The sequence below is a fragment of the Hordeum vulgare genome, chromosome 4H (genome assembly GCF_904849725.1).
Source record: "Hordeum vulgare subsp. vulgare chromosome 4H, MorexV3_pseudomolecules_assembly, whole genome shotgun sequence".
Taxonomy (NCBI): domain Eukaryota; kingdom Viridiplantae; phylum Streptophyta; class Magnoliopsida; order Poales; family Poaceae; genus Hordeum; species Hordeum vulgare.
This window is the reverse complement of record NC_058521.1, coordinates 74,387,481-74,414,627: the sequence shown is the minus strand read 5'-3', so window position 1 is coordinate 74,414,627 and position 27,147 is coordinate 74,387,481.

The window sequence follows — 27,147 nt, the reverse complement described above, 5'->3', positions numbered from 1 at the left end:
TGAATTGACAACTCAACTGTTAAAGCTTATAAATATTCTTTGGCTCCCCTTGTGTCGAATCAATAAATTGGGTTATCTTACCCGCGAAGACTGTTGCGATCCCCTACACTTTTGGGTTATCAAGACTATTTTCTGGCACCGTTGCCGGGGACCATAGCTTTATTTACAATTCTACTTGGAGTTATTTTGCTTGCTGCGATTTATCCGCTATGGGTAACAAAGGAAACCCCAAGGTTCCGATTTTACCATCCACTACACGAAAAGGTATTGTTCTTAGCACTAGTGCCATGCTTGATTCACCTTTCACTATGAGTAAGTTTGCTTCACCACCACCACATGCGGCTTCTACCGAGTCCGTCACTATGTCTGATACTATTGATGATGCTTCTACTACTATTGATGAGACTGGTTTACTTGGTTATTTTATTGAGTCTCAGATTGCCAAGGCTGTGAAGCATTATGGAATTCAAATTCCTGTTACACGCTACCCCATTGGTAGATCCTTTGGTTACCTAGACTTGAGTGGTCTCATGGGAAGAATTCTTGATGATGATTATATTGAACTTGATGATGATTTATGCATGGAGCTTGCAGAGTGTGCCGACTCTGACCCTGCTTTTGTTAAGAAGTTGCTTGAAAAGCATTCTATGAAGAACAAATTTACGCCCGATCCTAAATTTGCTTCATCTGCTATTTGCATTGAGGATGTTGATTTTTATTTCTCTGTCGATCTTTCACTTATATCCATAGTTGAAGCTAACCCCTTTTATCACAGAGAAAATGATGACGCTATTGCACACCTTACCAAACTCACTCAGTTGGGTGGCTTATTCACTATAGAGGACAAGAAGAGAAATTATTATGTTACAAAGCTACTTCCTTTTTCTTTGAAGGAATATGCTAAAGCATGGTATGATGCACTGCCATGTGGTTCCATTAAGAGTCCTCAAGATTCAGCTCAATCTTTTGTTGCTAAATATTTTCCTGCTCATAACCAACATGCTGCTTTACAAAGAATATATAACTTTATACAGTTGCAGGATGAGCACCTCCCTAAAGCTTGGGGGAGGTATTGCACTTTACTCAAGGCTAGACCGGGACATGGAGTCCCTAAGAATGAATTCCTTGATATATTTTATGTTGGTCTAACCGATGAATCTAGAACCTATCTCAATAGTTGTGCTGGATGTGTTTTCAGTGAAAGAACACCGGACGATGCTGAAAAACTAATGGGCAAGATAGCTAAGAATCATGATGCACTAATGAAATTCAGAAATTTGCCGTCTGCCAAGGCGGACGGCAAAGGGGGCAACCACGGACGGCAAAGGCTTTGCCGTCTGCCCCCTCATGGCAAAGTAGACGGTAAAAAAAATCTGGTGAAGAGGCTCTTTGCCGTCTGCTTTCACAAAGCGGACGGCAAAGAATCTTTGCCATGAGGGGGCAGACGGCAAAATAAATGGGACGGCATATATTGCAACGTCCCCGTTAAGTGTTAACGGCAGGCCTCCTCTCTTTGCCGTCTGCCTTCCCCCCTTTGCCATGTGGGGCTGACGGCAAAGAGGGGAGAGAGAGGGGGCAGATTCCCCCTTTGCCGTCTGCCTTCCCCCCTTTGCCATGTGGGGGCAGACGGCAAAGAGGGGAGACAGAGGGGGCAGATTCCCCCTTTGCCATGTGCCTCCCCCCCTTTGCCATGTGGGGGCAGACGGCAAAGAGGGGAGAGAGAGGGGGCAGATTCCCCCTTTGCCATGTGCCTTCCCCCCTTTGCCATGTGGGGGCTGACGGCAAAGAGGGGAGAGAGAGGGGGCAGATTCCCCCTTTGCCGTCTGCCTTCCCCCTTTGCCATGTGGGGGCAGACGGCAAAGAGGGGAGACAGAGGGGGCAGATTCCCCCTTTGCCATGTGCCTCCCCCCTTTGCCATGTGGGGGCAGACGGCAAAGAGGGGAGAGAGAGGGGGCAGATTCCCCCTTTGCCATGTGCCTTCCCCCCTTTGCCATGTGGGGGCTGATGGCAAAGAGGGGAACCAGCCCCTTTTTTATTTATTTTTTGTTATATCCAGCATTTTTAACAATAATCAGGATATATATATATATTTGACATAAATAAATTTCTTTCCGTACTCATAACCATATTAAAATAACTCTCATCCATAGTGCATACATATTATGCAAGTTACATCCGTACCAAACCGTATATTACACCAGTTTCATCCACGTGCATACAAAGTTTCATATATTCATATACTACAATAGTTTCAATACAACCCATGGTACAAGAAATCATCTTCAAGCATTCCATCAACCAAGCTTCCCGTGAAGTGAAGGTAATCTGCAAAATGACAAATAAGAAAGTTAGAAAAATAATACTAGATGAAGTAGTGTATATATAGGTTATTTCGGAGAGAAATTAGCTAAGTATAGACCATTTAGGAGCTAACTAAGCTAATTATGTCATTTAGGTGGAACCCTAGCTAACTATAGGAGAAGAGAAAGAGAACAAGAAGTAAAAGAAGGAGGAGGAGGAGGAGAAGGAGAAGGAAGAGGAGAAGAAGAAGAAAAAGGAGGAGGAGGAGGAGGAGGAGGAGAAGGAGAAGGAAGAGGAGAAGAAGAAGAAGGAGAAGAAGGAGAAGAAGGAGAAGAAGGAGAAGAAGAAGGAGAAGGAGCGGGAGCTCCTTCTCCTTCTTCTTCTCCTTCTTCTCCTTCTTCTTCTCCTTCTTCTTCTCCTTCTTCTCCTTCTTCTTCTCCTTCTTCTCCTTCTTCTTCTTATCCTTTTGTCCCCTTCTTTTCATTTTTCCTCTTTTTCTCTTCTTGTCCCCTTCTTCGGCTAAATTGGCTAAGAATGCCTTTTTGGAGCTAATTATGTCATTTCGAGGATAATTAACTAAGTATAGGTCATTTTTTATTAAGTAGGCCATTTTGGAGCTAACTAAGCTAATTATGTCATTTCGTAGGATAATTAGCCAATTTAGCCTTTCTTGGATAAGTCTAAGCTACGTAGAAGAAGAGATAGAGAAGAAGAAGTAAAATAAGGAGGAGGAGGAGGAGGAGGAGGAGGAGAAGGAAGAGGAGAAGAAGAAGAAAAGAAGAAGGAGAAGGAGAAGGAGAAGAATAAGGAGAAGGAGAAGGAGGAAGAAGGAGGAAGAAGAAGGAGAAGGAGGAGCTCCTTCTCCTTCTCCTCCTTCTTTTCCTTCTGCTCCTTCTTCTTCTCCTCCTCCCTCTCCTCCTTCTTCTCCTCATTTTTCCTCTTCCTTCCTTTCATTTTTCCTCTTTTTCTCTTCTTGTCCCCTTCTTCGGGCTAAATTGGCTAAGAATGCCTTTTTGGAGCTAATTATGTCATTTCGAGGATAATTAGCTAAGTATACGTCATTTTTTATTAAATAGGCCATTTTGGAGCTAACTAAGCTAATTATGTAATTTCGTAGGATAATTAGCCAATTTAGCCTTTCTTGGATGAGTCTAAGCTACGTAGAAGAAGAGATAGAGAAGAAGAAGTAAAATAAGGAGGAGGAGGAGGAGGAGGAGAAGAAGAAGGAAGAGGAGAAGAAGAAGAAAAGAAGAAGGAGAAGGAGAAGAAGAATGAGAAGGAGAAGGAGGAAGAAGGAGGAAGAAGAAGGAGAAGGAGGAGCTCCTTCTCCTTCTCCTCCTTCTTCTCCTTCTTCTCCTTCTTCTTCTCCTCCTCCCTCTCCTCCTTCTTCTTCTCCTCATTTTTCCTCTTCCTTCCTTTCATTTTCCTCTTTTTCTCTTCTTGTCCCCTTCTTCGGGCTAAATTGGCTAAGAATGCCTTTTTGGAGCTAATTATGTCATTTCGAGGATCATTAGCTAAGTATAGATCATTTTTTTATTAAATAGGCCATTTTGGAGCTAACTAAGCTAATTATGTCATTTCGTAGGATAATTAGCCAATTTAGCCTTTCTTGGATAAGTCTAAGCTACGTAGAAGAAGAGATAGAGAAGAAGAAGTAAAATAAGGAGGAGGAGGAGGAGGAGGAGGAGAAGGAAGAGGAGAAGAAGAAGAAAAGAAGTAGGAGAAGGAGAAGGAGAAGAAGAAGGAGAAGGAGAAGGAGGAAGAAGGAGGAAGAAGAAGGAGAAGGAGGTGCTCCTTCTCCTTCTCCTCCTTCTTCTCCTTCTTCTCCTTCTTCTTCTCCTCCTCCCTCTCCTCCTTCTTCTTCTCCTCATTTTTCCTCTTCCTTCCTTTCATTTTTCCTCTTTTTCTCATCTTGTCCCCTTCTTCGGGATAAATTGGCTAAGAATGCCTTTTTGGAGCTAATTATGTCATTTCGAGGATAATTAGCTAAGTATAGGTCATTTTTTATTAAATAGGCCATTTTGGAGCTAACTAAGCTAATTATGTCATTTCGTAGGATAATTAGCCAATTTAGCCTTTCTTGGATGAGTCTAAGCTACGTAGAAGAAGAGATAGAGAAGAAGAAGTAAAATAAGGAGGAGGAGGAGGAGGAGGAGAAGAAGAAGGAAGAGGAGAAGAAGAAGAAAAGAAGAAGGAGAAGGAGAAGAAGAATGAGAAGGAGAAGGAGGAAGAAGGAGGAAGAAGAAGGAGAAGGAGCTCCTCCTTCTCCTTCTTCTTCCTCCTTCTTCCTCCTTCTCCTTCTCATTCTTCTTCTCCTTCTCCCTCTCCTCCTTCTTCTTCTCCTCATTTTTCCTCTTCCTTCCTTTCATTTTCCTCTTTTTCTCTCATTGTCCCCTTCTTCGGGCTAAATTGGCTAAGAATGCCTTTTTGGAGCTAATTATGTCATTTCGAGGATAATTAGCTAAGTATAGGTCATTTTTTATTAAATAGGCCATTTTGGAGCTAACTAAGCTAATTATGTCATTTCGTAGGATAATTAGCCAATTTAGCCTTTCTTGGATAAGTCTAAGCTACGTAGAAGAATTGATAGAGAAGAAGAAGTAAAATAAGGAGGAGGAGGAGGAGGAGGAGGATAAGAAGAAGGAAGAGGAGAAGAAGAAGAAAAGAAGGAGAAGGAGAAGAAGAAGGAGAAGGAGAAGGAGGAAGAAGGAGGAAGAAGAAGGAGAAGGAGGAGCTCCTTCTCCTTCTCCTCCTTCTTCTCCTTCTTCTCCTTCTTCTTCTCCTCCTCCCTCTCCTCCTTCTTCTTCTCCTCATTTTTCCTCTTCCTTCCTTTCATTTTTCCTCTTTTTCTCTTCTTGTCCCCTTCTTCGGTCTAAATTGGCTAAGAATGCCTTTTTGGAGCTAATTATGTCATTTCGAGGATAATTAGCTAAGTATAGGTCATTTTTTATTAAATAGGCCATTTTGGAGCTAACTAAGCTAATTATGTCATTTCGTAGGATAATTAGCCAATTTAGCCTTTCTTGGACGAGTCTAAGCTACGTAGAAGAAGAGATAGAGAAGAAGAAGTAAAATAAGGAGGAGGAGGAGGAGAAGAAGGAAGAGGAGAAGAAGAAGAAAAGAAGAAGGAGAAGGAGAAGAAGAAGGAGAAGGAGAAGGAGGAAGAAGGAGGAAGAAGAAGGAGAAGGAGGAGCTCCTTCTCCTTCTCCTCCTTCTCCTTCTTCTCCTTCTTCTTCTCCTCCTCCCTCTCCTCCTTCTTCTTCTCCTCATTTTTCCTCTTCCTTCCTTTCATATTTCCTCTTTTTCTCTTCTTGTCCCCTTCTTCGGGCTAAATTGGCTAAGAATGCCTTTTTGGAGCTAATTATGTCATTTCGAGGATAATTAGCTAAGTATAGGTCATTTTTTATTAAATAGGCCATTTTGGAGCTAACTAAGCTAATTATGTCATTAGATGGAAGTCTAGCTATTTTGGAGCTAACTAAGCTAATTATGTCATTAGATGGAAGTCTAGCTATTTTTTATTAAAACACTAGAAATAACATACCTAAGTTAGGGTGAAGCACGGTGGCTCTGGCTTGTTTCACCTGGAGAAGGCTGCCCTGGAGAAGGCTCGACTGTAGAAGGGTCGTGCGATGCGTTTCGGGACATATTCTGCACCGAACATCGTTTGCAATGTGTAGTTAGCATGAGGACACTCTTAAGATCACTCCACTGAAATGAAACTCACCATCCCCGCCACGTTAATGACTGGCATCGGCGGAGGGACTTGGCCGTTCTTCTCGCACATAGACTGTACATTTGCTTTCGACAGGTCAAACTTTTTATTTATTAATGAAACGGACATTCAAATGCAAGATTTGAAATAGCATGAAGAAGAAACTTACCACGAAGAGCTTGTATATGGCCCTGGTAGACGCTTCATTCCGTGCCCTCTCCGCCTCCACCAACGCAGTCGTCCTCTCCTCCAGCTGCCTAATTTCCTTATCCTTCTCCGCCATAGCCGCCTGCATTGCCGCTCTCTCTTTCTGAATAGCAGCCAGCAACACAACTCATTGTTAGCATTGTAATCATATTGGTTCCAACGCACAACATAATGCGGAAAGATAGTTGAGTCCATTAAACTAACCTCGATGGCGAGCTCGACTGGCCGTGGACGACGTGTTATCTCCGGACAAGAGCTTGTTTGGCGTGCCTTTATCTGCCGGAGAGTGCTAGGACAACGTATAAGGCCGTCTCCAATGGTGATCGAGCCATGGGGCCTCCCGTTGCCAGCTATCATCACCAACTCTGGATCAATAGGCCCCTCGCTCGAGTTAAAGTCCTCCCCTTTCCTTGCCTTCCCGTGATCTCTGTACTTCACGAGCTTGTCGTGGGAGGAGATGTTGGTGAAATTTTCTGGATGCTCGAGGTCAGACTCAGAGAATGCCTTGACCTTCTTGTACGAGGCAGTATGGGCCATCGCATACAGGTCGTACATCTGTGGCGCCTCCGTCTTATTGTGACGCGCCTAAAAGAGAGAGAGCAGAAAATTGTATTGGTAAAGGGCTCAAGATAGCATTAAGAATGAATTGCATGAGGCATGAAGAAAACCACATACCCAGTTCTCGCCAAATTGGATTAAGTTGACGCTCCCTTGATGGTGTGGCACGCCAACCATTTTGCCACGCCTCTCCTTGGCGTTGTTGTGGCTGGTCTCCCACGTTTCGGAGCACCACTGATCCACCAAGGCCTCCCAACAATCCATCTTATCCACACACCATCTCGGGGGCACCTAAGTTAATAAAGAGAAATTTGAGTGCGTAAGAACCAAATCAAGGAAACTAACTACAAAGCCTTAATAATATGTAATTACCTTCATGTAATGCTCCTTCTCCATCTTAGCATCACGGCACTTCGCCTTATCAATCCTAATACGCCGCGTGGCATAGTAGTCTCGAACAGCCTGCACCCGAGCCTCGTGCCGAAAGTTTTGAAGTAGGTGGCGAAATTCGGTTTCGATAACCTTTGCCGCGTCGTCATCGTATCCCTCCTCACACCTGTAGAAGGTCTGCAAACGAGACAACACCGATTAGTACAATAAATAGCTATGGTTAATTTATAATTGTGTGAAAGAGAAATTACCCAGAACTTTCGGATCACCATGTCCGCCCTCGTGTCACACAAAACACCGTCGATCTCCACCTCCGACGGGGCCGGGGCACCCAAGTAGTGCTCCCAGGTCATCCCTACCTCTCGCTCCCGACCGGGCAACGTAACAAACCCTGGGAAGTTTTGACGGCAAAGAACACCAAGGATGCTGTTGGGCTTGCGGACACCCTTGGCAACAATCCAACCCCTACAGTATGACAAATTGAAGCCAAAACATTAGATATTTGAGAAAACGCGAAGGCAAAAGGTTAAATAAGAGTAAATTAACTTACTTGTCCCCATTTGGCCTAATCGACCACCTCTGCTCGGGGGTCGCTGGCACGAGCGGGAGCCCCGAACTACCACGCTGGTAGACGGTATCCCCCTCACCCAGCTCCTCGTCGCTACCAGCATGGCCAGTTGGCTCAGGCCAGGTATCCCACTGGGTCTCTTGGGACGTACCCTCATCCCTGCTGTGCTCCGCAGTCATCTGGAAGGAAGCCTCTGGGACACGAGTCTCGTGGGTCGAAGGCTCGTCGACCTGAGGCTCGTCGACCCGAGGCTCGTGAACCGGAGACCGTGTAGCCTCCACCTCAGACGAATCCACCCTAGAAGTCCTCCTGTGCTCAGGTGAATCAGCTTGGGGTGGTGGCGGAGACCGTGTAGCCCTACCTCTCCCGCGGCCACGTGTACCTTTAGTACAACATAAATACCAACATGAGTAATAAAATGTATATAAATACCAATATGCATACAACATGAGTACAACATAAATACCATCATGAATACAACGTGTACCTTTAGTGCCTCTCGGCTTCGCGGGTGGCCGACCTCCTCTCACGGGGGGCGCTCCTTGCATAGTAGAGAGCAACACTCTCCGAAGAGGCGAGGCAGGAATGGAAGTACCCATCCCATCACCCGCCGACGAAGAAGCAGCCGCGGCGTGCTTTCGACCCTTTCCCACCATCTTTCAACACCTATCATGACAAAGAGTAAATGAAATTAGTACAATATAAATACCAACATGACTAATAAAAGTTGAATACCTAACATGAACTCAAAATTTATATATAGTATAATAGTTGAATACCTGACATGAACTAATAACAATCGTTCTCGTCTATATATTCTTCGGGGTCAATAAATGCATCATGGTCATCACTATCATCAATAAATGCATCATCATCATCACTATCTAGAAGAACACGTGGAAGGCCACCATTATGTAATCGGTCAAGAAGTGACAGGTCGTCCGCAGCAGTAACCTCTTCTTCTTCCAGCTCTTCCTATTCGGGCTCAGGGGTTAAGACGGATTCACTGTCGCTATCTACTTCAATGTTCTGGGGTGAAGTAGAGCGGTTCTTGAAACGTTTCTTGGACATACGTGTTTCTTGGAAGAATTCTCCTTCATATGTGTCTGGGTTAATGTGAGGTTCGTAATCCTCTTCATTGAGGGTAGGTGGTCTAAAATGTGGTGGCACTTCATAAACGACATCCCAACCTTTGAGATTTGGATCAGTTTGGCAGGCCCACGGTAGATAGAAAACTTGTGTCGCCTGTTGAGCCGTAATATAAACATCGGGAACATCTAAGTGGGTGTTTTGGTTGATTTCGACTAGTCCTATATGTTCATGAGTCCTTCTAGTCTCCCTCGGCTCAAACCAATAACATTTGAAGACTACGACGGTCGGTGGGTTTTCACCATAGAATAGAAGTTCATAAATTGCTTCAACCCTTCCATAATACTCGGTGTCTCATTCGCCGATAGCAGAGACAGAACAATTTGTAGTCTTTAGGTCGGGCATAGATAGCTCTTTGCCAAAGGTACGAAAGTGATACCCGGTTATGTTGTATTTGTCAAATGAACGGACCTTATAGTCAAAACCATTAGCGACTTGTCTCAACTCGGCGTCCATAGACTCTGCATCAGCCTACAAGTTTAATACGAAAGAATGGATGCATTAGCCGCAAATTAGACCAATAAATCAAATGGGCCTTCATGGTAATTAATTACCCTTTGTTTGAACCAAGAGATGAAACCAGGATAGTCGCCTCCATGCTTTGCGATAAGCTCATACTCTTCGACGGAATCCTTTTCGATGACCGCTCCATCCGAGAATTCGACGACGTATCGACTATATCAAATATCCGGGAATAAGAGTAGTTCAAAGCAATTAGAAGTTGCGGAACAATAAATTACCGAGAACTTACTCGATGTACGGCCGCACTTCTATTAGGTTGGTGAAGATATACAATGAAATGGTCCGCCATTCTTCGACATCCAACGATTTCCCTTTCGAAGCACCGGATGGTGCGAGCTTACCTTTGAATAGGCTGAGGTTGGATCGAACTTTTTCTCGATCGCCATCATTGTACCGAGGCTTCGGGTTATGCAAATGATGATTTTTGGCTTCGTAGTGTGCTGTCACGAAGTTGCCGCCTCCTCAGTGATGAATGCCTCGGCCATCGATGCTTCAATTCTACGTTTATTTTTACACTTAGCTCGAAGCATCTTCTGCATCCTCTCAGTTGAGTAGCACCATCGATTTTGAACGGGCCCCCCCCCCCATTCTTGCCTCGGTCGGGAGATGCAAAATCAAATGTTGCATTGGATTAAAGAAGCCCGGTGGAAAGATCTTTTCTAATTTGCAGACCAACTCCGGCGCCAACTCTTCCATTTCATCTAGCATGCCAGGCGATAGTTCTTTCGCACAAAGAGAACGGAAGAAATAGCTCAGCTCTGCCAGTACTAGCCATTCATCCTCAGGGATAAAGCCACGCAACATCACCGGCATTACCCGCTCAATCCATATGTGCCAATCATGACTCTTGAGCCCAAATATTTTCAATTTCTCAAGACTCGCTCCCCTCTTTAGATTCGCAGCATACCCATCGGGGAACATCAACCGCATTTTCACCCACAATAGCATTTCCCTCATAGCTGGCCTTTCAAGATTGAACCATGCCTTTGGCTTCGCTATGCTTTGCTTTCCTTTCCGTTGTCGCAAGTTTTGCAACGGTCTATCACATAGAGCCTCCAGGTCGATTCTAGCCTTAGGATTATCTTTTGACTTCCACTCTATGCCGAACAATGTACCAAAAATGGCCTCCGCAATATTCTTTTCAGTGTGCATCACGTCAATGTTGTGTGGGCAAAGGAGGTCTTTGAAGTAAGGGAGATCCCATAAGCATGACTTGTGAGTCCAGGCGTGTTCCGTATTATACCCTTTGAAGTATCCTGGATGCAAAGGATCAGGCTCAAGAGCGTTTAACTGATCAAGGGTCTGTTGGCCTGTCAACGCAGCTGGTGCAGTGTTTTTGACAACTCTACCTTTGATGAAATTCTTCTTGTATTTTCTGAACTTATGGTCAGGATCCAGGAATTGTCTATGCATGTCGAAGCAAGAATACTTGCGACCAGCCTGCAGCCAACGGAACTGAAGAGCTGCCTTGCATGTGGTGCACGGGAACCTTCCATGCACACACCAGCCAGCGAATAGCGCAAACGCCGGATAATCATGCGTCGAGTACATGTACCACACATGCATTTTGAAATTTGTTTTGGTAGCCGCATCGTAGGTCTTGATCCCACTATCCCAGGCTTCTTGCAACTCATCCTTAAGCGGCTGCATGTACACATTCATATTCTTCCCCGGATAGTTGGGCCCTGGAATTATCAACGTCAGGAAAATGTTCTTTCTTTTCATAATCTCTCCGGGTGGCAAATTTAGTGGAATGACAAATACAGGCCAACAACTGTATTGTGCTGCCGTCATACCATACACATTGAACCCATCTGTGCTAATGGCAACTCTAGGTTGCCTTGGATCTTCCGATTTATCCTTATGTAATGCATCGAAGTGCCTCCATGCAAAACCATCTGAAGTGTGTACCAGCATCTTGTTCCCATCCGCATCTAGTTCGGTTCTTTTGCCCAATTTGTGCCATGTCATCTGTCTGGCCGTCTCTTCGACCATGAAAAGACGTTGAAGTCTTGGTACGATTGGCAGATATCGAAGAACACTAATGGGGATTTTGGTCTGATTCTTCTCACCCATGCTGTTGTCTACCACAATATACCTGGAAGAATTGCAAATGGGGCAATAGTTCAAGGCCGCATACTCAAGCCTAAATAAGGCACATCCATTCTCACACGCATGTATCTTCTCATAGGGCATCTTAAGTACACGGAGGATTTTCTCTGACTCGTACAGGTTTGCAGGCAGTACATGGCCTTTGGGTAGAAAGCGTCCAAATATCGTCATCATCGCGTCGTAGCATTCTCTGCCTAGGTTGAATTGAGTCTTCAGAGCCATTACTTGCGCGATGGCATCCAGCTGACAAAGCTCAGTCTTCTCGTGGAGAGGACGTTTTGAAGACTCCAGCATTTCATAGAAGGCCTTTGCAGATTCCTCCATCTCATCGACCGAATCACGAGCATCATCAAAGTCTTGCACCATGTCTTCAATCCCGGTACCATGCTCGTCGGTGCGACGACGAATCACCTCAGCTCTGGCACGTTGGTCAGACTCACCATGAAAAGTCCACATCGTATAATTAGGCGTAAAACCCCACTTATGCAGGTGTTTACCCATTTCAAACTCTGTCTGCTTTTTCCAGTTGTCGCAGTTGGGACAGGGGCACCATGTTTTATGCTGGCCATTTGCAAATGCGGCTCTCACAAACCCCCTGGTTTTTGTTAACCATTCATGGGTCATGTCATTCTGACTAGGGTGACCAGTGTACATCCAAGCACGATCACTCATGTTGCCTAGCTACCTATGGGGGCACAAGAAATAAATATATAATTCATCATCTATATTCATACGCTAATCAAGTTTGTCAGTTTTATTACGTCCATGCAACCTACACGCTAATAGGTAAAGCTAGGTCCTAATCCCACCCGAGTATGTGTAGACTGGGTTCGTTTTCCCATGCTCTGCTCCAGATGCAACGCAGAATTTCGACAGCACCTCCCCGCTGTTCTCCTGATACACGTCTCGGGAATAAGCAGAGAGGATGTGTACCCGGAGAACAACAGGGGAGGAACTGACGAAATTCCGCATCGGATCCGGAGCACAGCATACGGGAAAATAAACCCAATCTACACATACTCGGGCTGTCCATGGATAATGTTGGACAATTCGAAAGGATGGCGGTTATAAATATGCAAATAAATGCATATTTATAGATGTCGCCCTTTCGAATGGGAGACGCATACTGGTCACGCATACTCTTGATTGAAGAAACCTATAGCTAGCAAGTTTCATCGGCACGAAGACCGGGACAGAGCAAATTAAGGGGGTAGGAGGAGAAGTCATTTGTGCTCACGAACAACGCAAGGGCGGAGCTCGTCCAACGCACGTGGAGGTCATCGAACAACTGCACATTGAAATTCACCCGATCAACACAAATATGATGTTTTTATAATTAACATAACTATATGACCTAACTCATAACTATGTGGGTCAGTGTCATCGGGGGTCGAAGGTCACTGGCATTGGGGATTGGGGTCTTTTCGGTCAACAAGAGGCCGAAGAGGTGTCGGGGCTCGGGGGTTGGGGGTCAGTGGCGTCGGGGGTCGGGGTAGGGGGTCGGGGGTCGAGGGTGAGTGTTGTCGGGGGTCGGGGGTCGGTGGTCGAGGGTCAGTGGCGTCGGGCGTCGGGGGTCAGGGGTCAGTGGCGTCGGGGGTCGGGGTAGGGGGTCGGGGGTCGAGGGTGAGTGTTGTCGGGGGTCGGGGGTCGGGGGTCGAGGGTCAGTGGCGTCGGGCGTCGGGGATCGGGGGTCAGTGGCGTCGGGGGTCGGGGTCGGGGGTCGGGGGTCGAGGGTGAGTGTTGTCGCAGGTCGTCGAACAACTGCACATTGAAATTCACACGATCAACACAAATTTGATGGTTTTATAATTAACATAAATATGTGACCTAACTCATAACTATGTGGCTCAGTGTCGTCGGGGGTTGAGGGTCACTAGCGTCGGGGGTTGGGGTCTTTTCGGTCAACAAGAAGCCAAAGAGGTGCACGGGCTCGGGAGTTGGGGGTCAGTGGCGTCACGGTCGGGTAGGGGGTCGGGGGTCGAGGGTGAGTGGCGTCGGGGGTCGGGGGGTCGGGGGTTCGCGTACTATGGCATCTCCTCCAACTTCATCAGCTACCTGACCGGCCCACTCGGGGAGAGCACGGCCGCCGCCTCCGCCGTCAACGCCTGGTCCGGCGCCGCGTCCATGTTTCAAAATTTCATTGTTTTGTCCGGTGGAAGCACACACACCACAACATAGTGCTTCCCACGTCGTTGTGCTCATGAATAAGCTGGACCGGGTCGATCTTTTTTTTTGGAGGGTACTAGGTCGATCTTCGAAGATAGAATAATGTGCTCAACCCTAAACCTTTTTCTTTTCTAATGACACCACTTTTTTCTTGAAACACATCATCAGTACTCCCGAGTCAAAAAAATATATTCTTTTTTAGCATATATAGTACATAATAAGTGTACATAATAAGGTACTATGAGAAAAAAATATTTTTTGTACATAATAAGTGTCACATGTGTGACACAGAACACATCGGCTTTTTCAAACTACAAATACCATTAAATAGAAACAAAACCAAAAAAACACATCATGCTTGACAACTAATGTTATCATCCTCGTGTCATTAATTTTACCATAAACAATTAGCATATATAGTATAACCTAACAAACTAATTACCACAAACTAATTACCATGAACCTAAAAATGACAAATGAGAAAAAAAACAAAAAAAACAGAAATAAATTTACCTAGGGAGGAAGGGCGGTGCAGGGAGGAGGGGCGGCGCAGGGAGGAGGGGTGCCGCAGGGAGGAGGGGCGGCGCAGGAGGGGCGGTGTAGGAGGGGCGGCGCCGGGAGGGGCAGGCGCCAGGGGAGTGGGCGGCGCACGGAGGAGGGGCGGCGCAGGGAGGAGGGGCGGTGCGGGGCAGGCGGAGGCGCGGGGCAGGGAGGAGGAGCGGCGCGGGGCAGGCGACGGCGCGGGGCAGGGAGGAGGAGCAGCGCGGGGTAGGCGGCGGCGCGGGGCAGGGAGGAGGGGCAACGCGGGGCAGCGGCGCAGGGCAGGCGGCGGCGCGGGACGTCGGCAGGCGGCGGCGCGGGGCAGGGATTCGAGCAACGGGTGGGCTACGTGGGAAGGGTTGGAGGGGGCGGGGGTGCGCGTGTACCTGGCAAGGCTGCCGCGCCTTTGCCGTCTGCCGTGCTCCTAGGCGGACGGCAAAGGCCCCCAAGGCCGACGGCAAAGGTCCCGGGGGGGAGGCACCGGGTGGGGGGTTGGGTTGGTGGGCCGCCGTCCCCTTTGCCGTCCGCCGCGCTCCCAGGCGGACGGCAAAGGCCCCCAAGCAGACGGCAAAGGGGAGGGGTGGGTGGGGTGGCGTTTCGGCCGTTGGGGGGGTTTTGCCGTCCGCCCTCCCTTTGTCGTCCGCATAGGGCTTCTTTGCCGTCGGCCAGCGCACGGCAAAGAGGTGGCCGACGGCAAAATAAACTTTTTCCATCTGCCACCTCTTTGTCGTCAGCACTGTGAGAGCTGACGGCAAAGAGTACCTTTGCCATGTGTCAGCTGACGACAAAGGCCAAGCAGACGGCAAATTTTTGAATTCCAGTAGTGATGATTGGTCCATTCCTGAACCACCTTCGACACCAAAGAAGAGGGGTATGCTTTTCCTGAGCCCCGAAGCTATGCAAGAAGCTAAGAAGTCTATTAAACAGAAAGGTATTAAAGTTGAAGATGTGAAGAATCTACCTCCTATTGAGAAATTATGTGACCCTACCACTCACCCACCTATGTTAGAGGTACACTCTCTTTTAGAATTCAATGCAAGTGACATCCCTCATGGTAAGCCTCCTGATCTATGTTTAGATGAGCTTGATAATTTCATTCTCAAGCAAAGTCACTTTAATGAGTGGATTCAAAGCCAATTGCATGATAATTCCCTTGCTATCAAACGTTTGCTTGATGTTTTAAGTAGAACTCTTAATGATGTTAAAGGTCTTGTTAAGCATTTTTCATATGGTTCAAACTCAGCTTGAACAAATTTCTAATGAGCAAAAAGATTTGCTTGATAAAAATACCAAACAAGTTGATACGCAGGCATATGGTATAAAGACCCAAGGTGGTACACACACCCAGTACCCCCTCTATCCGGAGGGGCAACCAAAGAGGATCAAGCAAGATTCTCAATTGCAGGAAGAAGACGTTGTCAGCTCCACGAAGAAGAATAAGAAACACAAGGAAAATGATAACTCCAATGATCCGATAATTCATGAAGAACCTACTGTTGATCCTAATAGTATATCTATTTTCAATGCTGAAACTGAAGACGGTGCTGAACCTGATAAAGATAATGAGAAGAATGATCCTCGTGAGGTACAAGAAGAAGAAGCACCTGAAAAGCGCAAGAGATATACTAGAGAAGACTTTGTTGCAAAAATACATTGGAAGGAAAGAGAACCATGGGTACAGAAATCAATGCCCTTCCAAGGTAAGTCTTTCAAAACCAAAGAAGAAGAGCATTATAATAATTTTTGTGAATGGATGAAACCTCTTTTTCCTCAAATTCCTTTGACTGGTGCTATTAAGTTGCCTCCGCACTCGAGGTATATGAAAGATATTGTTACTAATAAAATAAAAGTTCCTAATGAGGCAATATCTACTATGCTTGCTAATTACTCTTTTAGTGGTGAAGTACCTGAGAAGCTTGGTGATCAGGTATACCCACCATTCCTTGCTCCATAAAACATAATTATGTCAGAATCGCTTTATGTGATCTTGGTGTAGGAGTGACGGTAACATCTTTCTCTCTTCACAAAAGGCTCTGTTTAGATAAAGTAATCCCTACAGATATATCTCTTCAAATGGCCGGTAAGTCAACAGTCGTTCCTGTTGGTATTTGTGAGGATGTTCCTGTTGAAGTTGATAATTGCTTGATCCTTACTAACTTTGTTGTGCGGGACATGCCCGAGGATGGGAGCATGTGTACTATTCTTGGTAGACCTTTTCTTAACATCGCAGGTGCTATTATTGATTGCAATAAAGGAAAGGTGGCTTTCAATGTTAATGAGAAGGAGCACACGGTATATTTTCCGAAGAAGATCGATAAAAGGCATGGCCTTAATTCTATTGAGAATGTTGAGACCGTGAAGGTTGGAGAGTGGGATTATCCTCTACATGTGCACCACAAATACAAAACCATTATGGTGGGGAAAATATCCATTAAAATAAAGGTACCATGATTGCTTTATAATAAATGAAACTTTTTGCTCGATATAACACCTGTTTGGTAGTAAGACTTGATCAACCTTGCTAACAAATATGTTTTATATGAGTAAAAAGAGAAGCTTGATATGTTTTTATTTCTTTTATCTTTCAACCTCCTTGTTGTACCAAAGTTTTATGTTTTTGAAGCTTCATATGTTTAACCATTGTTTTTAGTTTTCCGGAAGTTTTGCAGCTTTCGGCACTTCGATTTTTTTTCAAAAGTGAAGTTGTCAGAAAAATTCCAGAAAAATTAAAATAAAAATTACCATTGAAAAAGAGATGCATGGGCACCTGGGACCAACCAGGGGGCCACCCCTGGTCCAGGCGGCAAGGTGGAGCGGCCTGGCCCCTGGCCGCCCCCACCGGTCGCATGGGCCCACCTGGTCCCCTTTTTAGGTACTTCTTCCAACCTTCTCTCTCTCTCACTCCAAGAATCCCTATTTTCTCCTGGAGGTCAAGTTCTTGTTGTTCTTGTTGGAAAATTTCGATCTCTCCCAACATCCCATCATTTGAATTAAGAATTTGAGCATTTGCTCCTTGGTATGTGACTCCTCCACTCCTCCAATTAGAATTTTGATTGGTAGTCTTAATTGTGAGTATTTAGGAGTTGTTGGTGTTGTTCATATGAGCTTGTATGCATGTTTAAGAATTTATTTATGAAGTTTTTGACACAAGCTTATGCATCAGGGAAGTGAGTAGAATAGTTTTCTCCAACTCATTTTTGCTTAAACCTTCGTTTTTGTTATGCATCAAAAATTTCAGAAATGAGTTTGTTTGGAAAAGAAAAAGGATGGCTTGGGAAGAAGAGACCCGAGTCTACAGATAGACTAACTAGAGGTGCAGCTTCACCCTCTACTATGAGGACAAGTTACAATGATGATATCGTGCCACCGGAGTTGCTCCATGAGACGGACATGGCACGTGCCATGGCATACCCGTGTTCGGATTTCCTTACGGCGGCAGGTATTAAGGATGAGTTTGATAACCTCTGTGCAGCTGCAGGTTTGACATGTCTCGTAACACGACGTGTGCCACAATATCCAAAACTCACCTATTATTCTGTCAACTAGTTTAGATATAATGATATAACTTCCATGATTGAATTAAGATTATATAAGGATGTCTTTACCATGTCTTTGGCAGAATTTTGTGACGTTATAGGTGGGCGGAATGTCGGGAAGACGACCAAAATGAAGATTCAGCCCGACAAGCTGAAATCCCTATTCGCTTCCCTTTGCAGCAAGGATCCGCGAGACATGCATCGGGGGAAGATCTCTATCATCTTGTTTCCCCACATCAGTTATTTCACATACTATATTGCTTGAGGGGTGTTAGCTCGTGACAACACGAGCAACATTTCGGCTCCAGATCTTGCTATCTTGGCAGACGCCCTCTTAGGAGATAACACGTATAATATTGGTGCTTTGATTGCTCGTAGCCTCATCGCTATCAGCGGCAAAGGGCCTCACTTTGGTGGCATTCATGCCACGCTTATCCTCGAGCATCTAAGGCACACTGTACGCACGGATGATACACATTTTTCATTCATAAGCTTTGATCTTACCGCTATGAAGAGGCATGAGTTTGTTACTAGGACTTCTGAGTTTGGTAACCTTGTTTATATTATGAGGTTTGGCGAGCTTACTACTCGCGAGATGCGTCTACCTGCACCACTTTTGTTTGATTACACTAGCAGGAACGGATGGTCCTTCTCCTCGATTGAGCTGGACGATTTTGTGATCCAGCAGGAATTCCACAACCCCATGGAGGGCGTTGTTCCCGAGGAAGAAGAGCCTTCTTCTTGGGAGGACAGTCGGGCATCAGTTTACGCGCCTGAGGCTTCATATGATTCTTGGAGCTAGCCGTACCACTCTGGAGCCGGAGGGAGATCCTGGAGCCCGCAGTAGCCAAGCCCAACTTAGGCCAAAAGCCTAATCTTGGGGGAGTGCGTACCTTTCTCCCCTTCCATTGTATCATCCGTAGTTTCCTTTTTAATCTTTTCAGAGTTTTTGTCTGTTCTTCTTTGTTCTTTCTTTGCCAAAACAACAAAAAGATTTATCTTTTCTTTTTCTTTCGTTTAACCTTTGGAAAACCCAAAAAGATTTCTTTTCTCTCTTTAGTTTGCTTTGTTTGCAGAGTTCAGCTCACGTCCATGGTTTCAATTGCACTTGATTATATCTATCTACGTTCGATCGTGCAAGCGACGATGCAATAATGACGAAGATCGACGGAAGGGATGCAACAAGGAAAGCCGGTATGAATTCTATTTGTTTCTCCTTTTGTACATATGCATGTACTTATGATCAAGAGACCAGCTTTTAGTGACATAGTTCTATGTTTACAATGCTCTCCCAGTAGTTCATGCTTTCTTTGTGACTAGTCTCAAATAGATGGAGTGCATAATGTGTTATTGAAATGATTTGCATGCATTGCATTGTTCATGGTTTGGCATATTGAAGTGCTATCTCCCTTCGGAGAGGTTTAGGATTGACTTGGCACATGCTTACACATGTTTGTGACTAGAAGTATATTAAGCCTTGATCATCTTTTTATTTCATAATAGTTATATCGCTTTCATGCCCGATTCAATTTTTCTTTGTCGCGCTGCATGATTATGACCATTATTGCTCTCTAGTTGGTCGCTTCCCTGTCTTTTGCTAGCATTCGCCTGGACTAAGCGGACTAACTGCTTGTGCATCCAGAAGACTTCAAACAAGTTGCGCCATATGAGTCCACCATACCTACCTATATGCGGCATTTTTGTGTTGTCCTAAGTAAATTTGCACGTGTCGTGTTCTAAATTTTCAAATGAATATTTTGTTTTGTATGCCCAAATCGCTCATGTAGTGACTAGGGCTATCAGTATCTTCCGTGCTAAGTGGGTTATTCTGAAGATATGTGTTGATTCACTATCATTCACGAGAAAGTGGCTGGTAACCGGGATGCCCAGTTCCATGCTCAAAAGTCAAATCAAATTTAATGAAACAAAACTCCCCAGGATTGTTGTTTGTATGGACGATACCCGTGGATTCGGCTCACCGTGGAGTGTGATCGATTAGTGGAGGGGGAGTAAAAAAATTACTATTCTGTTTGGGAACCGCCTATAATGTATTTAGCATGGAAGATATTGAGATCTCTTAGTTGTTATGTTGACAATGAAAGCATACCACCCAAAATTTTGATTCATCTCTGTTTTAAAAGCTCAAGTTCTCGCACCTATGAAAATAAATGCTACCCTCTGCGAAGGGCCTATCTATTTTTTTATTTATTTTTTACTTTTTTTTACTGTTGAGTCTTCCTCTTCCTATAAAAAGCACCAACTATAGAGAGCATAATTGTCATTCTGAGTTTAATGTGCACTATCCCAAAGTACCACATTGTCTTCTGCATGACTGTGATATTACTTATTCTGAAATATTTATTTCTAGTCTCCTTTAATACTCCGAAGGAGCGTCTGCATTTATGTTTTGCATCACTCATGGGGCTAGCGAGATAACACTCTAGTATGTCCGAGCCATGTGCATTGTCATCTCGTCATGATTTTCAGTTGCATATTATTCATTCTTAGTTGTTTGAAACTCTTCACATGATCGAAGGATTGCTTCGTGCATTGTCTTTGTAGCATTGCTTCAATACTTGTTGGACTTGTTTGTGGTGCAAGCTTATATACACCTGACGAAGCAAAAGAGTTTGTCAAAGTTTTCTTTGTCGCGTCTAGTTCGTTGAACTGAATTGCTTTAGGACAAGAAATATGCTAAGCTTGGGGGAGTTGATATGTCCCAAATGTATCGACTTTTCCAAACACTTTTGCTATTGTTTTGGCCTCATTCTTGCATGATTTCAATGAAACTAACCCGAACTGCCGCTGTTTTTAGGAGATGTGCCTGTATGGTTTTCTTATGTGCAGGAAAATGGATATTTAGGCTTCCCGGAAAATTCCAATCGAAAATAGAGAAAATCAACGCACCGGGAGGAACCCTGGGCGAGAAGATGCGCCAGAGGGGGGCCACCAGGCCTCCAGGCGACCTGTTGGCGCGGCCTGCCCCCTGGCCACGCCAGGAGGCTGCTTGGGTGGGGTCCACCCCCTCTGGTGCCCTACTTTGGCTCCTATTTTTACCCGTGACGGAGAAATCCTAGAACAGAAGTCATTTTGCAAGTTCTCGATGCGGAGCCGCCGCCACCCTTGGTTCTTCTCTGGGAGAGCTAATCTGGAGGCTGTCTTGGCCTCCGGAGAGGGGAAATCGTCGCCATCGTCATCACCATCACCACTCCATCACCCTTCCATGGTTTCTCCCATCATGTGTGAGTAATTCCCTGTTATAGGTGAAGGGGATGGTAGGGATTGGATGAGTTAGATCATGTAATAGTTCGTCGGATTGTTGGGGGCATGTTGCCTATCATCTACTATGGTGTTTATCATCTTTGCTACTACTTGTTACTCTTAATGCTTGTCACTTTGGGCCCAAGTGTCATGATTTCAGATCTGAATACCTTATGTTTTCATGAATATATTTGTGTTCTTGATCCTATATATGAGTAGTATGCACCTATTATAGTCCGAAATAGGCGATCCCAATGGTGACAGATTGGGATACCAAAGGGGGTAGATTATAGTTTGAGGATTCCATGTATCCATTGATTGTTAATGCTTTGTTCTGGTTCTCTTAGACAGGAGCACCTTAATCTCCATAAGTTCCTTTTGGCCCTGTTGGTAGCGGGGTGGTAGGACAAAAGATGTTGTGCAAGTTCTTATTGCAAGCGCACATGACTACCTCGAGATACATGCCTAATGTTTGATATTTTCCTAGATGATCATTACTTTTGTAGGTGCCTTGACCCAAGTTAAATACATGATATCTCTCATCCAAGACCTACCATCCATCTCCCTAGCCTACAATGTTTTAATCCTGCTAGTCACAAGTTACTTTACTTTTGTTCTTTTACTTTCGTTGCTTTGCCACCCTTATTTCGATTGCCACCATCACTTCCATATCACCGTTGCTACTAATATTTTGTTGCCAAGTAAGTATCTTTTAGGTGCCGTTGAATTGACACCTCAACTGTTAAAGCTTATAAATATTCTTTGGCTCCCCTTGTGTCGAATCAATAAATTGGGTTATCTTACCCACGAAGACTTTTGCGATCCCCTACACTTGTGGGTTATCAGTGCCACGGCAACAACTTCCTGCGCCCTGCTACACACTGGTTGAAGTGACGGTTCAATAACCTCATCATGTTTCCACCATCCTCCCACTCAATTCTTTTGAGAGAAACTTTTTCTCGACAAAGGATCCGTTTATAGAAACAAACACTTTGCTTGCGGATCTGAGATAGGAGGTATACCAACTGTTTTGGGTGTCCTATGAAGATGCATTTATCTGCGTTGGGTTCAGGCTTATCACGCTAAACCTTTTTCACATATCGTCGCAGCCCCAAACTTTCAAGAAATGACAGCTTAGGTTTCTCCAAACTATAGTTCATACGGTGTCATCTCAACGGAATTACGTGGTGCCCTATTTAAAGTGATTGTGGTTGTCTCTAACGCATAACCCACAAATGATAGTGATAATTCGATAAGAGACATCATAGTATGCACCATATCAAATAGGGAGCAGCAATGACGTTCGGACACACCATCACACTATGGTGTTCTAGGTGGCATGAGATGTGAAACAATTTTCACATTGTCTTAATTGTGTACCAAACTCGCAACTCAGATATTCATCTCTATGATCATATCGTAGACATTTTATCCTCTTGCCACGCCGATCTTTAACTTCACTCTGAAATTACTTGAACCTTTCAATAATTCAGACGTGTGTTTCATCAAGCAAATACACTAGTATCTACTCAAATCATCTGTGAAGTAAGAACATAACGATATCCACTGCGTGCCTCAACACTCATTGGACTGCATACATCAAAATGTATTACTTCCAATAACTTAATTTCTTGTCCCATCTCACTGGAAAACGAGGCCTTCAGTCATCTTGCCCATGTCGTATGATTTGCATGTCTCAAGTGATTCAAAATCAAGTGAGTCTTAACAATCCATCTGCATGGAGTTTCTTCATGCGTTTACACCAATAGGCATGGTTCGCATGTCTCCAACGATTCATAAACGAGTGAGTCCAAAGATCCATCGGTATGGAGCTTCTTCATGCGTTTTACACCAATATGACTCAAGCGGCAGTGCGACAAGTAAGTGGTACTATCATTACTACTTTGTATCTTTTGGCTACAATATCATGAACATGTGTATCACTACGATTGAGATTCAATAAGCCATTGAAGGTATCTATCCAAGCAAATATAATAACCAATATTCTCTTGAAAAGAATAATCATATTGCAATAAACACGATATAATCATGTTCATGCTCAATGCAAACATCAAATAACAATTATTTAGGTTTAACACTAATCCCGATGGTAGAGGGAGCGTGCGATGTTTGATCACCTCGCCTTTAGCTACTCTCTGTTTATTCCATAGCTTTTATTTTGATTTACTAACACTTAGCAACCGAACCGGTATCTAATACCCTCGTGCTACTAGGAGTACTAGTAAAGTACACATCAATATCATGTATATCCAATATACTTTTGTCGACTTTCTCAACCTTCTCATCTACCAAGTATCTAGGGTAGTCGCTCTTCACTGATTGTTCCCCACATTACAAAAGCACTTAGTCTCGGGTTTGGGTTCAACCTTGGGTCTCTTCACTAGAGCAGCAACTGGTTTGCCATTTCATGAAGTATCCCTTCTTGCCCTTGCCCTTCTTGAAACCAGTGGTTTTACTAACCATCAACAATTGATGCTCCTTTTTTATTTCTACATTCATGGTGTCAAACATCGTGAATAGCTCAAGGATCATCATATATATATCCCTCATATGTTATAGTTCATCACAAAGCTCTAGTAGCTTGGTGGCAGTGACTTTGGAGAACCATCACTATCTCATCTAGAAGATTAACTCCCACTCAATTCAAGTGATTGTAGCACTCAGACAATCTAAGCACATGCTCAACGATTGAGCTTTTCTCCCTTACTTTGTAGACAAATAATCTTCTCAGAGGTCTTGTACCTCTCAACACGGGCACGAGCATGAAATCCCAATTTCATCTCTTGGAACATCTCATATGTTCTGTGACATTCAAAATGTCTTTGGCCCCTCAATTCTAAGTCATTAAACATTACGCACTAAACTATCACGTAGTCATCAAAAGCATGTATGTCAGATGTTAGAAACATACACAGATGATGCTCGAGGTTCAGCACACTGAGCGGTGCATTAAGGACATAAGCCTTTTGCGCAGCAATGAGGACAGTCCTCAGTTTATAGACCGAGTCCGCATAATTTCTACTATCATCTTTCAACTAAATTTTCTCTAGGAACATATCAAAAAACAATAGAGCTACTGCGCAAGCTACAACATAATTTGCAAAGACCTTTTGACTATGTTCATTACAATGAGTCTAATTAATCATATTACTTAAGAACTCCCACTCAACTTAACATCCCTCTAGTCATTCGAGTGTCGCATGATCCAAATTCACTAACTCAAGTACGATCATCACGTGAGTTGAGTTGAGCTTCAATGGTGAACATCTCCATGTTGATCATATCAACTATAAGATTCATGCTTGACCTTTCGGTCTCTTGTGTTCCGAGGCCATGTCTGTACATGCTAGGCTCGTCAAGTTTAACTCGAGTTTTCCGCATGTCCAACTGTTTTGCACCCTTTGTATGTGAATGTTGAGTCTATCACACCCGATCATCACGTGGTGTCTCGAAACGATGAACTGTCGCAACGATGCACGGTCAGGTAGAAAAACAATTTTATATTGAAATTTTAGTGAGGGATCACCTTATAATGTTACCATCGTTCTAAGAAAAATAAAGTGCAAAAAAGTATTAACATCACATGCAAATCATAAGTGACATGATATGGCCATCAACTTGTGCTTCTTGATTTCCATCACCAAAGCAATGGCATGATCTCCATCGTCACCGACGTCGCACCATGATCTCCATCATCGTGCCGCCATTGAGGTTGTCGCGCTATCTATTCTATTAGTACTAAAGCTACAACCTAGCGATATAGTAAAAGCATTTGCAAGCACAAACGTTAGCTTAAAGACAACCCTATGGATCCTGCCGTTGCTGTAGCATCGACGTGCAAGTCGATATTTAACTGTTACAACATGATCATCTTCATCTCATACATCCAATATATCATATCATGTCATTGGCCATATCACATTACAAGCATACCCTGGAAAAACAAGTTAGACGTCCTCTAATTTTTTGTTGCATGTATTACGTGGCTGCTATGGGTATCTAGTATGATCGCATCCTACTTACGCACAGCTACAACGGTTATATGCAAATTGCTATTTTACCTTCTCCAAGGACTGCCTCGGTCAAATATGATTCAACTAAAGTTGAAGAAATAGACACGCGCCAGTCATCTTTATGCAGCAAGTTGCATGTCATTCAATGAAACCGGTCTCTTGTAAGCGTACGAGTAAAGTTGGTCCGAGCCGCTTCAATCCAACAATACAGCCGAATCAAGAAAAGACTAAGGAGGGTAGCAAATTGATCATCAACACCCACAAACTATTTTGTGTTCTACTCGAGATATCATCTAGGGATGGACCTAGCTCATGATGTCACTAATGGGGAACGTTGCATGGGAAACAAAAAAAATCCTACGCACACGCAATACCTTTCCATGGTGATGATCATCTACGAGAGGGGAGTGTGAATCTACATACCCTAGTAGATCGCTAAGCAGAAGCGTATATAACACGGTTGATGTAGTGGAACATTTTCGCGATCCAAATTGCAGACCGACCCGCGATCTCATCACGATCCATCCTACGATCCCATCATGATACGTCCTCCGATCCCATCACGATCCATCCCGATCTAGTGCCGAACGGACGTCACCTCCGCGTTCAGCATATGTACAACTGGATGATGATCTCCGCCTTCTTGATCCAGAATGAGAGACGGGGAAGTAGATGAATTCTCCGGCAGCGTGGCAGCGTGCCGATGATGGTGGCGGATCTATTCCAGCAAGGTTTCGCCTAAGCGCTGGTGAAAAACTGATCTAGACGAAGAACTACGATCTAGAGGAGAGGGTAGCACGTGGCTGAAAATTGTGTACAAAAACCCTCAAAACCTCTAGTATATACAGAAGGAAGGAGGGAGGAGTCTTTAACACCAAGGGAAGCCTCCCTTGGTTCAACCGAAGCAAGGAGGGAAGAGTCCTCCTCCAATTCCACCTTGTGGAGGACTCCTCTCCCACTTGTCCACCTGTTTTGGATTTTCCACCTTTTTCCTCATGGGAGTTCTTTGGTTGGTTGGCCAGCCCACCAAGGGCTGTTGCACCACCCCAAAGTCCATGTGGTCCTCTCAGGGAGTGGTGGGCCCACTAGGTGGACCCCCAAAACACATTCGTTACTCCCGCAACACTGTCGGTAATGCCCGAAACTTTTCCGGAATCCAAATACCAACTTCCTATATATCAATCTTCATTTTCGGACCATTTCGGAACTCCTCGTGACGTCCTGGATCTCATCTGGTGCTCCGAACAACATTCGGTTACCAACATCAATAATTCAATTATACTGAAAACGTCACCGAACCTTCAGTGTGTAGACCCTCCGGGTTCGAGAACTATGTAGACATGACCAAGAAACTCTATGGTCAATATCCAATACCAGGATCTGGACGTCCATATTGGATCGTACATATTCTACGAAGATCTTATCGGTCGAACCTCTATGTCAAGGATTCACACAATCCCATATATCATGCCCTTTGTCCTTCGGTATGTTACTTGCCCGAGATATGATCGTCGGTATCGCCATACCTATTTCAATATCGCGACCGACAAGTCTCTTTACTCGTTCCGTAATGCAAGATCTCGTGGCTAGCTCTTTAGTCACATTGCTTGCAAGGCTTGTTTGTGATGTTGTATTACTGAGTGGTCCCCAAGATACCTCTCCGTCACACGGAGTGACAAATCCCAGTCTTGATCCATGCTAACTCAACGGACACCTTCGGATATGCCTGTAGAGTACCTTTATAGTCACCCAGTGACGGTGCGATGTTTGATACACATAAGGCATTCCTCCGGTGTAAGGTAGTTCCATGATCTCATTGTCATAGGAATGTATACTTGACATGCAGAAAACAATAGCAACAAAATGACACGATCATATGATATGTTTATACTTTGGGTCTTGTCCATCACATCATTCTCCTAATGATGTGATCCCGTTATCAAGTGACAACACTTGTCTATGGCTAGGAAACCTTGACCATCTTTGATCAACGAGCTAATCAACTAGAGGCTCACTAGGGACAATGTTTTATCTATGTATCCACATATGTATTTGAGTTTCAATCAATACAATTATAGCATGGATAAT